Source organism: Heteronotia binoei, chromosome 2 (assembly GCF_032191835.1).
Source record: "Heteronotia binoei isolate CCM8104 ecotype False Entrance Well chromosome 2, APGP_CSIRO_Hbin_v1, whole genome shotgun sequence".
Classification (NCBI taxonomy): domain Eukaryota; kingdom Metazoa; phylum Chordata; class Lepidosauria; order Squamata; family Gekkonidae; genus Heteronotia; species Heteronotia binoei.
The window spans coordinates 144,303,469-144,315,612 of NC_083224.1; the positions used below are offsets into that span (position 1 = coordinate 144,303,469).

At 41.9% G+C, this 12,144-nt stretch overlaps 1 long non-coding RNA gene and 1 other non-coding gene across 2 annotated transcripts in view; both read right to left on the reverse strand.

Annotated features, from left to right (window-relative positions):
- Positions 1-473, reverse strand: part of LOC132567663 (uncharacterized) — a 32,215-nt gene extending 31,742 nt beyond the window's left edge. The window contains exon 1 of the long non-coding RNA XR_009555105.1: positions 406-473. This is a non-coding gene — a long non-coding RNA (uncharacterized LOC132567663). The remainder of the gene's footprint in view (positions 1-405) is intronic.
- A 10,840-nt stretch (positions 474-11,313) lies between these two features.
- Positions 11,314-11,388, reverse strand: TRNAP-AGG (transfer RNA proline (anticodon AGG)). Its single transcript has one exon. It is a non-coding gene; the product is annotated as a tRNA-Pro (tRNA).
- Between the last annotated feature and the right edge of the window lie 756 nt (positions 11,389-12,144).

Here is a 12,144-nt window from a genome sequence, read left to right on the forward strand (position 1 = left end):
GAAAATGAAAAAAGTTATGACTTTGAAGTAATGATAGCTCGCCTTGTAAACAATTCCCTGGTTATAGCTGCAATACTAATTTTAATAACAGCCAAACAATTCCTGCTCCTTCGCGGAGGTTTACATTTCTTAAAGCTTTTTTTTTTCACTCATAGAAGAAGAGAAAATGAAGACATATTAATAAACACAATTAAACAGGTTAAGGCAACAATACAGTGCTGGTCATTCAGGAACCTTGTGCTAATTTTAATTAGCTGCTTTCCCTTGCTTTCAAATGTAATTAAAGGAGCTTAGTTGTGCTCAGCGATGCAAACCGCCTTATTTAATCACTAACATTATTTCCCTGAACTATTAATGATTTTCAAAATGCTTGTTTATGCAGAATTAGAACAGTAATTATCTTACCAGTTAATTTTGTACCTTCACATTTCACACCTAGCTCAAAACGTCATTCATTTACCGCAGTCATTCTGTCAAAACAAAGAAAGGCTTGTTCTAAATGCACTGCAGAATGCCAAACCGAAAGCCAAGTTTTGTAACACTAATAAAGTAGCTCCCAAGTGAAACAGGTGTAGTAATTTAGAGCCTTCCTGTCTCAAGCTTGCACGTACATGCTATGTCTTTTCTTTATTAGCTTTAAAATGAGAGCGTGGTGTGCAAAATAAGCTATTTAATTCAGACTTGTGGAGCAGAATATAATCTTTAATTTAAACTGGAGCCGTAAAAAAAGGCCTTTAATTTTAACTGGCATGTGCATGTGAATTTGAATTAATAATCCAGAAAATTGAAACTGTTTTGCTGCTGTTGCCGGATATGCACTGTTCTTCACATGCCCTTAGCTTCACTCACTCTATTTCACACACTCTCTGCCTCCCTCCCTCCCACAAGCTTAGGCTGGTGCTTTTCTGATTATTATTATTATTTAATGATGTCACTGTGTTTTATGCAAAGAAAAAATGTTCTTAAAAAGGAATGTCTCAGTTGACTGGATTTCCTTTATTAAAAGTCCAGTATATAAAAGGAACATTTAAATCTGTATTAATTTGGTTTACAAAAAGAACATAATGGGTGCATTCACAAGATCTACTTAAGACATCATTCAAATGTGCAATGGATTTAAACTTAATTGAATCCTAAGATTTCTAGTATTCCTTTAACATTCCCTGGCATACCATCTTCTGTGCTATGGCCATTATCAACATAATATTATATTACTATAATATATTTCTAAACTCATTGTTCCAACTCCTCTCTCACTCAGGTGCAGAAATTACCACTATTTATCCTAAAATAAAGGGATGAAGTAACGTTTTTGTAAAGTATTTTTGTGCTGTGTTTTTCAAATAATTGTCCTCCACCTATGTAAAAGCTGCAGATATGGTTGTATGTAAGCGCTTTATGTGGAGCTCACAATGCTTCATTATTCCTATTGCTGGTGAAAGAGAAGGAAGCAACTCAGTGGTTTGGATTCCACTTTATGGTAATAGGTGCCTAATAGGCCACAGTTCTTCGAATTCCTTACAGTAAATTGACAAACTTGGTTAATTTAATACAATTCCAAACTGCCACAGAATGCAGAACTGGGTAGTCATTTAAGTCATACTTTTCTAAGTTCCTTACATATAATCACTTGGCAAACCAATTGCCTGTCATGTCATTTCAAGTGGGTCATTCTGTCGCTGTCCTCCTTCCCCAGAATTCTGATCAGGTGCAGTCATGTAGTAAAATTTTCCTCACCACACATTGAAATATCACTAAATTACCAATATGTTAAAAACATACTGTGGGAAATTAAGGTAAGAACATTGGGCAAATCATTGTTTACCCATTACATAGTCTCCCTGCAGAAAGAATCATTTAACAATATTTTTCCAATGTGAGATGAAGCTCAGACTCAAGGAAGACATCTCAGGAAGTTTTCAAGGAAAGTAGTGGGTTCACTCTTAGCCAAATAGCAGAGTCTGATGGCTATTGCCTGAAAATGTTCATGTAGAATTTTTTTTCAGGACTGTTGCAGCATCTTCCAAGCCCAGAAGTCTTCAGGTGATATATGGGTCCCAGAGCTACCCCTGCCCCCTTCCTAATAACATCACAATGTACCAGCATTATTCTTACCATGTGGCCTGTCTCCTGCTGCCCAGTTACCTCTCCCACCAGTCTCTTCTGCTCTCTCATTTATGGCCAAATCTGGAATTTACTGCCACTGCCAGAACTTCAGGTTTTTCCAGTTCAGACCCAGACTGGCAGATGTTTTCCTTTCCCAATAGACACACTTTGTGGTCAGTCTCTGCACTCAAGAATGAGCAAACAAACCTCCATTTTGCATCCCCCTGTGCGAAGTCTTGGAGAATTCTTGGGGAACAGGTGAGGTACTGGAAGATTGAAGGCACGCAAATGTTGTCCCCATCTTCAAGAAGGGGGAAAAGGAGGATCTGGATAATTACCATCTCATCAGCTTGACATCTATACCTGGAAAAGTTTTAGAACAAATTATCAAACAGTCAGCCCTGCAGCGTTTAGAAAGGTTGGCTGTGATTACTAAGAGCCAGCATGGGTTTCTCAAGAACAAGTTATGTCAGACTCACCTTATCTATTTTTTTGAGAAAATTACTACCTTAGTGCATCAGGATAATGCTGTAGACAGAGGGCGTTTTCCCACTGAGCTTACCGCGGAGCGACGTCCCTCCTCACCGTGCAGCGTCTGCTCGGATTTCCCACCAACTGCTCTGCGGAATCAGGAAGTGCCAGACCTTTTGCGTCTCAAATGGAAATTGCTAAAACCCTAGTTTACGTTAGCGACGCAAAAGGTCCAGCACTTCCTGATTCCGCGGAGCAGTTGGTGGGAAATCCGAGCAGACGCTGCGCGGTGAGGAGGGACTTTGCTCCTCGGTAAGCTGTGTGGGAAATCGCCCATAGTTTATCTTGATTTCAGTAAGGCTTTTGATAAGGTTCCACATACTGTCCTTGTTGATATGTTGGTAAAATGAGATTTGGATCCTGTTACTGTTAAGTGGATCTGTAACTGGTTGACAGATTACACCCAAAGTATGCTTGTGAATAGTTCCTCATCCTCTTGGAGATGAGTGACAAGTAAAGTGCCTCAAGGATCTGTCCTGGGGCCTGTTTTGTTTAACTTCTTTATAAATTATTTGGATGAAGGAATAGAGGGAATGCTTATTAAATTTGCAGATGATGCTGAATTGGGAGGAGTAGCAAATGCAGTAGAAGACAGAAACAGGATACAGGATGATCTTGACCGGCTGGAGAACTGGACTAAAACCAATAAAATGAATTTTAACAGGGAGAAATGTAAAGTTCTGCATCTAGGTAGGAAAAATCCAATGCATTATTATAGGATGAGGGAAATTCATTTTGGCAGTAGTTTGTGCGAAAAGGATCTAGGGGTCTTAGTGGACTATATGCTGAATATGAGTCAACAGTGAGATGTGGTGGTTAAAAAGGCCAATGTAATTTGGGGTTCTATTAACAGAAGTATAGTGTCCAGATCAAGCAAAGTGATGGTATCACTTTGCTCTGCTCTGGTAAGACCTCACATAAGAACATAAGAGAAGCCATGTTGGATCAGGCCAATGACCCTTGCAGTTTAATACTCTGTGTCACACAGTGGCCAAAAAAACAGGTGCAATCAGGAACTCCACCAGTGGGGCCAGGACAATCAGAAGCCCTCCCATTGTTGCCCTGTTCAAGCACCAAGAATAGAGCATCACTGCCCCAGACAGAGTTCCAACAATAGACTGTGACTAATAGCCACTGATGGACCTCTGCTCCATATGTTTATCCAATCCTCTTGAAGCTGTCTATGCTTGTAGCTGTCACCACCTTCTGTGGCAGTGAATTGCATGTGTTAATCACCCTGGGTTAAGAAGTACTTCCTTTTATCCATTCTGACCCAACTGCTCAGCAATTTCATTGAGTGTTTCTCCACCTTCTCTATTCCATGAATAATCTTGTAAACCTCTATCATGTCACCCCTCAGTTGACATTTCTCCAAGCTAACCTGGAGTATTGTGTTCAGTTTCAGCACCACATTTTAAGAAGGATATAGACAAGCTGGAATGGGTCCAGAGGAGGGTGACAAAGATGGTGATGGGTCTGGAGACCAAGTCCTATGAAGAAAGGTTGAAAGAACTGGGTATGTTTAGCCTGGAGAGGTGATATGATCACCATCTTCAAGTACTTGAAGGGCTGTCATATAGAGGATGGTGCAGAATTGTTTTCTGTTGGTCCAGAAGGTAGGACCAAAACCAATGGGTTAAAATTAATCAGAAGAGTTTCTGGCTCAACATTAGGAAGAATTTCCTGACAATTAGAGCAATTCCTCAGTGGAACAGGCTTCCTCAGGAGCTGGTGGGCCCTCCTTCTTTGGAGGTTTTTAAACAAAGACTAGATGGCCATCTGACAGCAATGCTGATCCTGTGAATTTAGGGGGAGGTATTTGTGAGTTTCCTGTATTGTGCAGGGAGTTGGACTAGATGACTCTGGGATCCCCTCCAATTCTATGATTCTAAGTCCTATTGCCCTCAAGTTCAGGCCTGCAGAACTTGGTACGTCACAAAACTCAAAGATGTACAGGCTGTTCAATCAGCCTGACAATGCCCTATCTGCATACATCACGTAAAATGTCAAGCCATTAACCACTTATCCCCCTCTGCTTCCTTTGCCTCCTAAAGAACTTCCCAACTCCCTTCCTGCAGCTGCTGCATATTCTGAGCATGACTGCAAGCAGATCAAGAAAACTGTGTCTATACGTTGATTCTTCCTTGACTTTTCTGCTCATTGGAGCATTACTGAGAGTTGTTCATGCAGGAAGAGAGACTCAAAGAGGTCAGTTTGAAATCTTTGTGCTGCTTACACAATGCTTGCGTAAGAAATTGTACCCCACTAGCACCAACATTTGAATTCTTTTTACACTGGTATTGCTGGCAGCTCCAGATGGAACTACTAATGCATTTCAATACTTTAGATTTTTAAAAGAACTCAGTACAATAATTTTTTCAGTGTTTCTAAATTGCCTAAGATTCAGGGTCTCTTGGCAACGAGCAATCACATGGCTGTATAGGTTCTGGCCTACTGTTACAATGCTGTTATGTGTTTGGTTGCTGATTTATTCAAACTCAGTTTCAGCCCTGCCGTTAGTTCCCTTATTGCTTTAATGCAGCTGGTCCACCATTCATAACTGTCAAAAACCAATTCATTGGGAGTTGGACTTATTAGGCTCCAAACTGTGTACTGCACATATTCATTTTTTTGTCACTGTGTATGTGAATAGGCACAGAACCATTCTCCCTAAACTTTAAATTGCTCTCGAATTGTTACACTAGGGAATATTTCTACCTAATTAGCTGGCTAACCCACCCTCAACAGATGCAGACTTCCTGCATCCTGAAGAATTTGCTTCAGTACTACACTCTATTAGTGGACGACTCTCAGGATAATTTACACTATTCTAAATAGAGATCCATAAATTGAAAGAATATTGGGATTTGTCACAGCATTAGAGTAGGAGGACTGTTGTCTTTATGCAATACAAGATTTAGGATTTTTTCAGAATTCAGGGATCAATTATTGTCAACAAACATGACATTATTTAGGGCACTCATCTAGATAGTTCCTCTTCCATTTCAAGGCTCTCAGGTGTAGAATCACATAGTCCAGATAGGACTCCTCAGACAGTACATTAAACATGAAACTGCTACCCACAATGCATCCACGTATATGTGCACATATATGTGCCAATAATGAAATTACCAAGCATATTTATCTGACAATTAGTAATGAGGATTCTGACCAAACCAGTATCAATCACTCTCTCCAACTGGCACCCCTCTGGGCCAAGGAAAACTGACTATTTCACTTGGTGGCACTGCTTTTCATGCTTCTGTTTACATGATCTAGCACCACACAAAGGTAGCAGAAAGCCACCATCTGGACAAACCTTTTACAAACCAACAGTAACTGCTTTCAATCCTTTAAACAATGGTTTATTATTTTCTTCCCTTAAAAAAAGTGAAACAGCTGTAGAAACAAGAGAAGTAAGCACCACAGCTAAGGATAATGTAACAATTCCATTAGTCAAACACTGAAAATATAAAAGACTTGCTTTAACAAAAGCATTCACATTATTTTAATCCAACTAAGTTTCTTAATTTTATACTTTTTGGAAGGCATATTTGAACAGGAGTCATTTAATAGTTTTTACACTTTGAATAATGGGTCCAATATAGTTTGCTCTGCTCTGTACACATAAAGAATAATCTAAAATACATTTTCACAAGTATACAGCCTTTGAATAATGTCTGTTTCAGAATACCTAATGCAAGGGTTCTGTGTGCAAGGAAGGAGTCCACTGTTAGGAAACTACCAAGGGAGCAGAGAGAGGAAGGAACTCAAAAGAAATCACAAAATGTTTAGTGTGACAAAAACACTGGTTGGTAGCTGGGGCTGCTGCAGGTGCTTTATTAACTTAAATGCAGACAAACAGTTTAGTATAATCCCAAAGTGAATCCCAAGGAAACAGCCGCTTAGGTCCATTGCCCCCTTTTGAACCTGGAGTTTTAGGGTGCACAGTTACCATTTCTACCACCTGCACTGAGCTGTTAAGTAGCTCCTCTTTGGCAGTCCCCTTGTCTGAGTCTCTGCTACTGGTTGCTTCCTGATTCTCCTGACTGTCTCACAGGGCATGCACATCCACCTCTGTCTGTGGGCTGTGCTGGCTTAAGTCCATGTTCTCACCACCTGTCTTTGCTCACAGCTGCCTCGGTTTTCGGGCAGTGCTCCGTCAGGCTGTTTCTGACCCTTGTGCTGCAAAGACTTTCTGCCTTGCACCCTCTCCCTCTCCTCACATGTTTAGATTTATTAGAAAACAGGAACATGCCAATTTGACAAAAAGTAAGCCTGAAAAAATGCAAAACACAGCCTGACTAGTACTCATCACTCTGAGAGCTCTTGCTAGCCATTGGCTGAGCTGATGTGCTGTGCCAGAAATCTAGAGGGGGGAAAAAGGAGGACAGAGGGGAAATGGGGACTGTGTGCAATTAATATGAGAAAAGAGGAGGCCTGAGGGAGGGCAGCAGCAAATGGCAGAGGGGAAAAGGAGTGAGCTAGCAAACGAAAAAATAGAGGAGCCGTGTTGGTACTTATTAATCCTATTGTGGCAACCGAGCCAGGCCTTGGCACTGTGGTGCAAAAGAAACCATATAACAAAGCAGAAATCCCATTCTATTGCTTATTTTTATCCCACCCTTCCTCTAAACAGCTTTGGGTAGCATATCAGCAGAAACTTCTGCAGGTGCCACCTGCGAGGGTAGCCAGGTCCTACCTTTGAACCAGCAGGGGGATTTGGGGGTCATTCCTGGAAAGGGTGGGGAGGCCATGATAGCATCACACAGAAACGACTTACTTTATATTTCCTTTATATTACTTTATATTTACAACTGAGTATAATTAATTTAACTTAATTAACAACTGATTAACAACTGATCTCCAGATAACAGAGAACAGTTCCCATGGAGATAGGGTTGACAGCTCCATGTTAGGAAATACATGGAGATTTTGGAGGTGGAGCCTAAGGAGGATGGGGTTTCAGAGTGAAGGAACTCCAATAGGATATAATGCCATAGAGTCCACTTTCTAAAGCATCCATTTTCTGCAGGTGAACTGATTTCCATCATCTGGAGATCAGTTGTAATCCCAGGAAATCTCCTGCCACTACATGGTGAAAATGGTTGCTTTGGAGGATAAACTCTATAGCATTATACCCTTCCCTCTCCAAACCTTACTCCCGAATCTCCAGAAATTTCTCAACCCCAAGTTGGCAACCCACTATGGTTGCCAGGTCTGACTTAGGAAATATCTGAGGACTTTGGGGGTGGAGCCAGGAGCACGGTTGTGACAGGCATGGTTGAACTCTGAAGGGAGTTCTGGCCATCTCATTCCTTTTAAATTACTTCCTTCTATTGGAAACAATAGGTGATGGGGGCACCTTCTTCCGGGGCTCATAGAATTGGACCCCCTGGTCCAATTTTTTTTTTAAATGTGGGGAGGGGGGGTTGAGGAGGGGCAGCAGATGCAATGTTGAAAATTTGATGCCTGTAATTCAAAAAACAACCTTCCCCCAGAGCCCCAGATACCCATGGATTGATTACCTATTATACCCTATAGGGAACTGGTCTCCAGAGTATGTAACAGAGTGCTCAGCGGACATTCCGCCCACCTCACTTTTTTATAATCCTGAAGCGGGAGGAGGGCCTCCAAACTAGAGAATCTTCTGCCCTCAGTTTAGGATTGGCAGCCCTACAACCCACTGTGACTGCTCTGATGTCACAAAATGTTCTTAAACACACAGCCTATAGATAATACTTGTTTTTTGTGAAGGAGTACAGAAAGGCAAGGAAGGCAGCATTAAGAATAAACATTTCTTAACAATTTTATACAATAGTATATATACACTAATATGACACAGCGCCATGGTCTGGGTGGATGTGAATATCAAAACTGTACATGTTTGGTTCATAGCTGAAAACTGTACTGCTTAAGTATGAGACAAAACCTGATACCACAAAGACCCAATGTTTCTTATTGTGTAGTGAGCACAGGCTTCAGAACATAAGAGAAACCATGTTGGTTCAGGCCAGTGGCCCATCCAATCCAGCACTGTGTCACACAGTGGCCAAATCCAGGTGCCATCACAGGAGGTTTACCAGCAGGGCCCAGAACTCCAGAAGCCCTCTCACTGTTTCCCCCTCCAAGCACCAAGAATACAGAGCATCATTGCCCAGGACATAAATACATTTTCACACATGGTAAATAACGCAGCTTCAATCCAATTCAGTGACAGTTTGCAAGTAAATTTTGCCATTTCACACAGTAACATCCTTTCAAGTAGATTGAAAGTGAATTGAAAGTGCATTATTTAGTGTGTTCCACCTATACATTGTGGCTAATAGCCACTGATGGACCTCTTTATACATGTTGAGTTGTAAGCACACCTGTTAACTGGCCTGATATGGTCTGCACACACCTGGTAAAACACTTTCCAGTATACTGATACAGCCATCCGCTGGGCAGGCTGTGGTAGTTTTAAAATACATGGAGGTAGTTAAGAAGGTTAACAAGTACTTTCCCCACTTCTTCAAGAAGGGGGAAAAGGCAGATCTGGGTAACTACTGACCCATCAACTTGACATTTATACCTGGAAAATTTTTAGAACAAATCATCAGTCAGTCAGTCCTTGAGCCTTTAGAAAGGACGGCTGTGATTTCTAAGAGCCAACATGGGTTTCTCGGGAACAAGCCATATCAGACTAACCTAATCTCTTTTTTTTTCCAAGAAAGTTTCTACCTTGTTGGATCAGGGGAATTCTGTAGATATAGTTTATCTTGCTTTCAGTAAGGCTTTTGATAAGATTCCACATAATATTCTTGTTGACAAGTTGGTAAACTGTGGTTTGGATCCTATTAGGTGAATACCTAACTGACTGACAGATCATACCCAAAGAGTGCTTGTTAATGGTTTCTCATTCTCTTGGATCTGTCTCAAGGTCTCCTGAGACCTGTTTTGTTCAACATCTTTATAAATGATTTGGATGAAGGAATGCTTATTAAATTTGCAGATGATACTAAATTGGGAGGGGTAGCAAATAAAGTTGGAGACAGAGTCATGATGATCTTGACAGGCTGGAAAACTGGTCTAAAACAAATAAAATGAATTTTAACAGGAATAAATGTAACATTCTGCATTTAGGTAGGAAAATCAAATGAATAATTAGAGGATGGGGTAGGCTTGTCTTGTCAGTGGGAGCTCACAGGAGTGCAGCTCCTGAACCTTTCTGAGAGTTCCACCTCCTCCTTCTGAGAATTCCACCTCCTTGTCCATTGAATAGTATGTGCAGCTGTATAACAATCCCTCGATGAGCTCCACCACTTATTTTTCTACAAAATGACTGCTGGATATAGTCAAGCTGGAACAATTCCAGAGGAAGGCGACAAAGATGGTGAGGGGACTGGAGAACCTATAAGGAAAGGTTGTAGGAGCTCCATATTTTTAGCCTGGAGAGGAGATGACTGAGAGGTGATATGATCACCATCTTCAATTACTTGAAGGGCTGTCATATAGAAAATGGTGCAGAATTGTTTTCTGTTGCCCCAGAAGGTCATATCAGAACCAATGGGTTGAAAATCAAAAGAGTTTTTGGCTAAACATTAGGAAGAACATCCTAACAGTTGGAGTGGTTCCTCAGTGGAACAGGCTTCCTCAGGAGGTGGTGGGCTTTCCTTCTTTGGAGGTTTTCAAACAAAAGCTAGATGGCTGGCAGCAATGCTGATTCTGTGAACTTAGGCAGATCATGAAAGGGAGGGCAGAAAGAGTTGCATCAGTGCTTAACTCTCATGGTCTTTTCTTGCACACCCAAGGAAATGCTGATTGCCACTTTGAGATCAGGAAGAAATTTTTCTCCAGTCCAGTTTTGCCAGGGATCCTGGAGGTTTTTTGCCATCTTCTGGACATGGAACAGGGTCACTGGAGGTGTGGGGGGAGGTATTTGTGAACAGAATATTTACCATAAATTGCTATTCCAATACAGATTGGGCAGTTATGGCACCGGGAGAGTATCGTTGCCTGGCCTCTGTATGTAATATACCACGCATCTCCATTTCTTATTTCCTACCCTCATTCTGAGCAGTGGCAGGAATGAAATAAAATGGGGCCAACACCATGATGTCACTTCTGAGAAAAATGCAGAAGTGAAATCAATCCTTTCTAGGAATTACTGGAAACTCTATGGTTTTACCACAGAGTTTCCAGTGATTCCTACAGAGGTGTGACCACTTCTGGGGTTTTCTAGAAATAATGTCATGTCATTGCTGGTGGCTGCTTCATGTTCCTGCTTCCCTGGTCTCCCTATGGAACTCAAGAGTTCTTCCAAACCCTGCTTGCTATGAAACTCACTGGTGATCTGGGGCCAGTTGTGTTCTTTCAGCCTAATGTACCTCACATGGGTGGTGTGAGGGTGAAATGTAAATGGGGAGGACCATGTTTCTTAGAGGAGGGGAAGAATTAAAATGCATCAGGCATCAAAAGGCATCAGAGAGATAATACAAAGAAAATAAAGGTGGGGAATTCATTTTCAAAAAGTATGTAGCACATATTTATTTAGACAATTTTGAACATATGAAGCTGCCTTATACTGAATCAGATCCCTGGTCCATCAAAGTCAGTATTGTCTTCTCAGACTGGCAGCGGCTCTCCAGGGTCTCAAGCTGAGGATTTTCACACCTATTTGCCTGGACCCTTTTTTGGAGATGCCAGGGATTGAACCTGGGACCTTCTGCTTCCTAAGCAGATGCTCTACCACTGAGCCACCATTCCTCCCCAAACATTTCCTCCCCGACATTTTATGTCGGCTCTCCAGATATCTGCCTGAGGTGGCCTACAAAAAAGTTATGAAAGCAAAGCTTTAAAAGATATTAATTGAAATCCAGCAGTCAAATCCCACACAGCAGAAAAACACAAACTACTGATTGCTTAAAATAAGAATTTCCAGGCTAAAATAGTAGTTTTATTTAGGGCTGGATGTGATATTTATCACAGATTCTCCATAGGAACTAGCTGCCAGAGTATGGCTGCTGGTCCCTGTGGAGAACTCCCTCTAAAAGTGCTGCAGGGCCCCAGTTATGTGCATGACTAAGGCACAGAAGGAAGAGATAATGCATGGACAGTAGGGTTGCCAAGTCCCTCACAGCCTCTGACGAGGGACTCTCTTTGCACGCGCAATGCACACGCCGCATGATGACATCACCCAGACCCGCCTAGAGCGGCCACTGCACAACGTCTCTGGCACGATGACATCACTTCCTGGTGACATCATTGTACTTGTGATGTCAAGGGAGGTTCCCCCCACTAGCCCAATGTGGGCCAGCTGGTTAGGAACCTCCCTGGTGAGGGAAGCCCCGCCTGGGCCAGGGGCTTGGCAGCCCTTAATGCACCAACATCCAATCAGGAAAATAATATCCCAATGCCATTTTGGCTTGAGAAAAGAGTGGGGGAAACAAAGCCCCTTCTCCCCTGCACCTTGTTCCCATAGCACTTTTAGAGGGAGTTCTCTATGGGACTTGCAGCTGACATGTG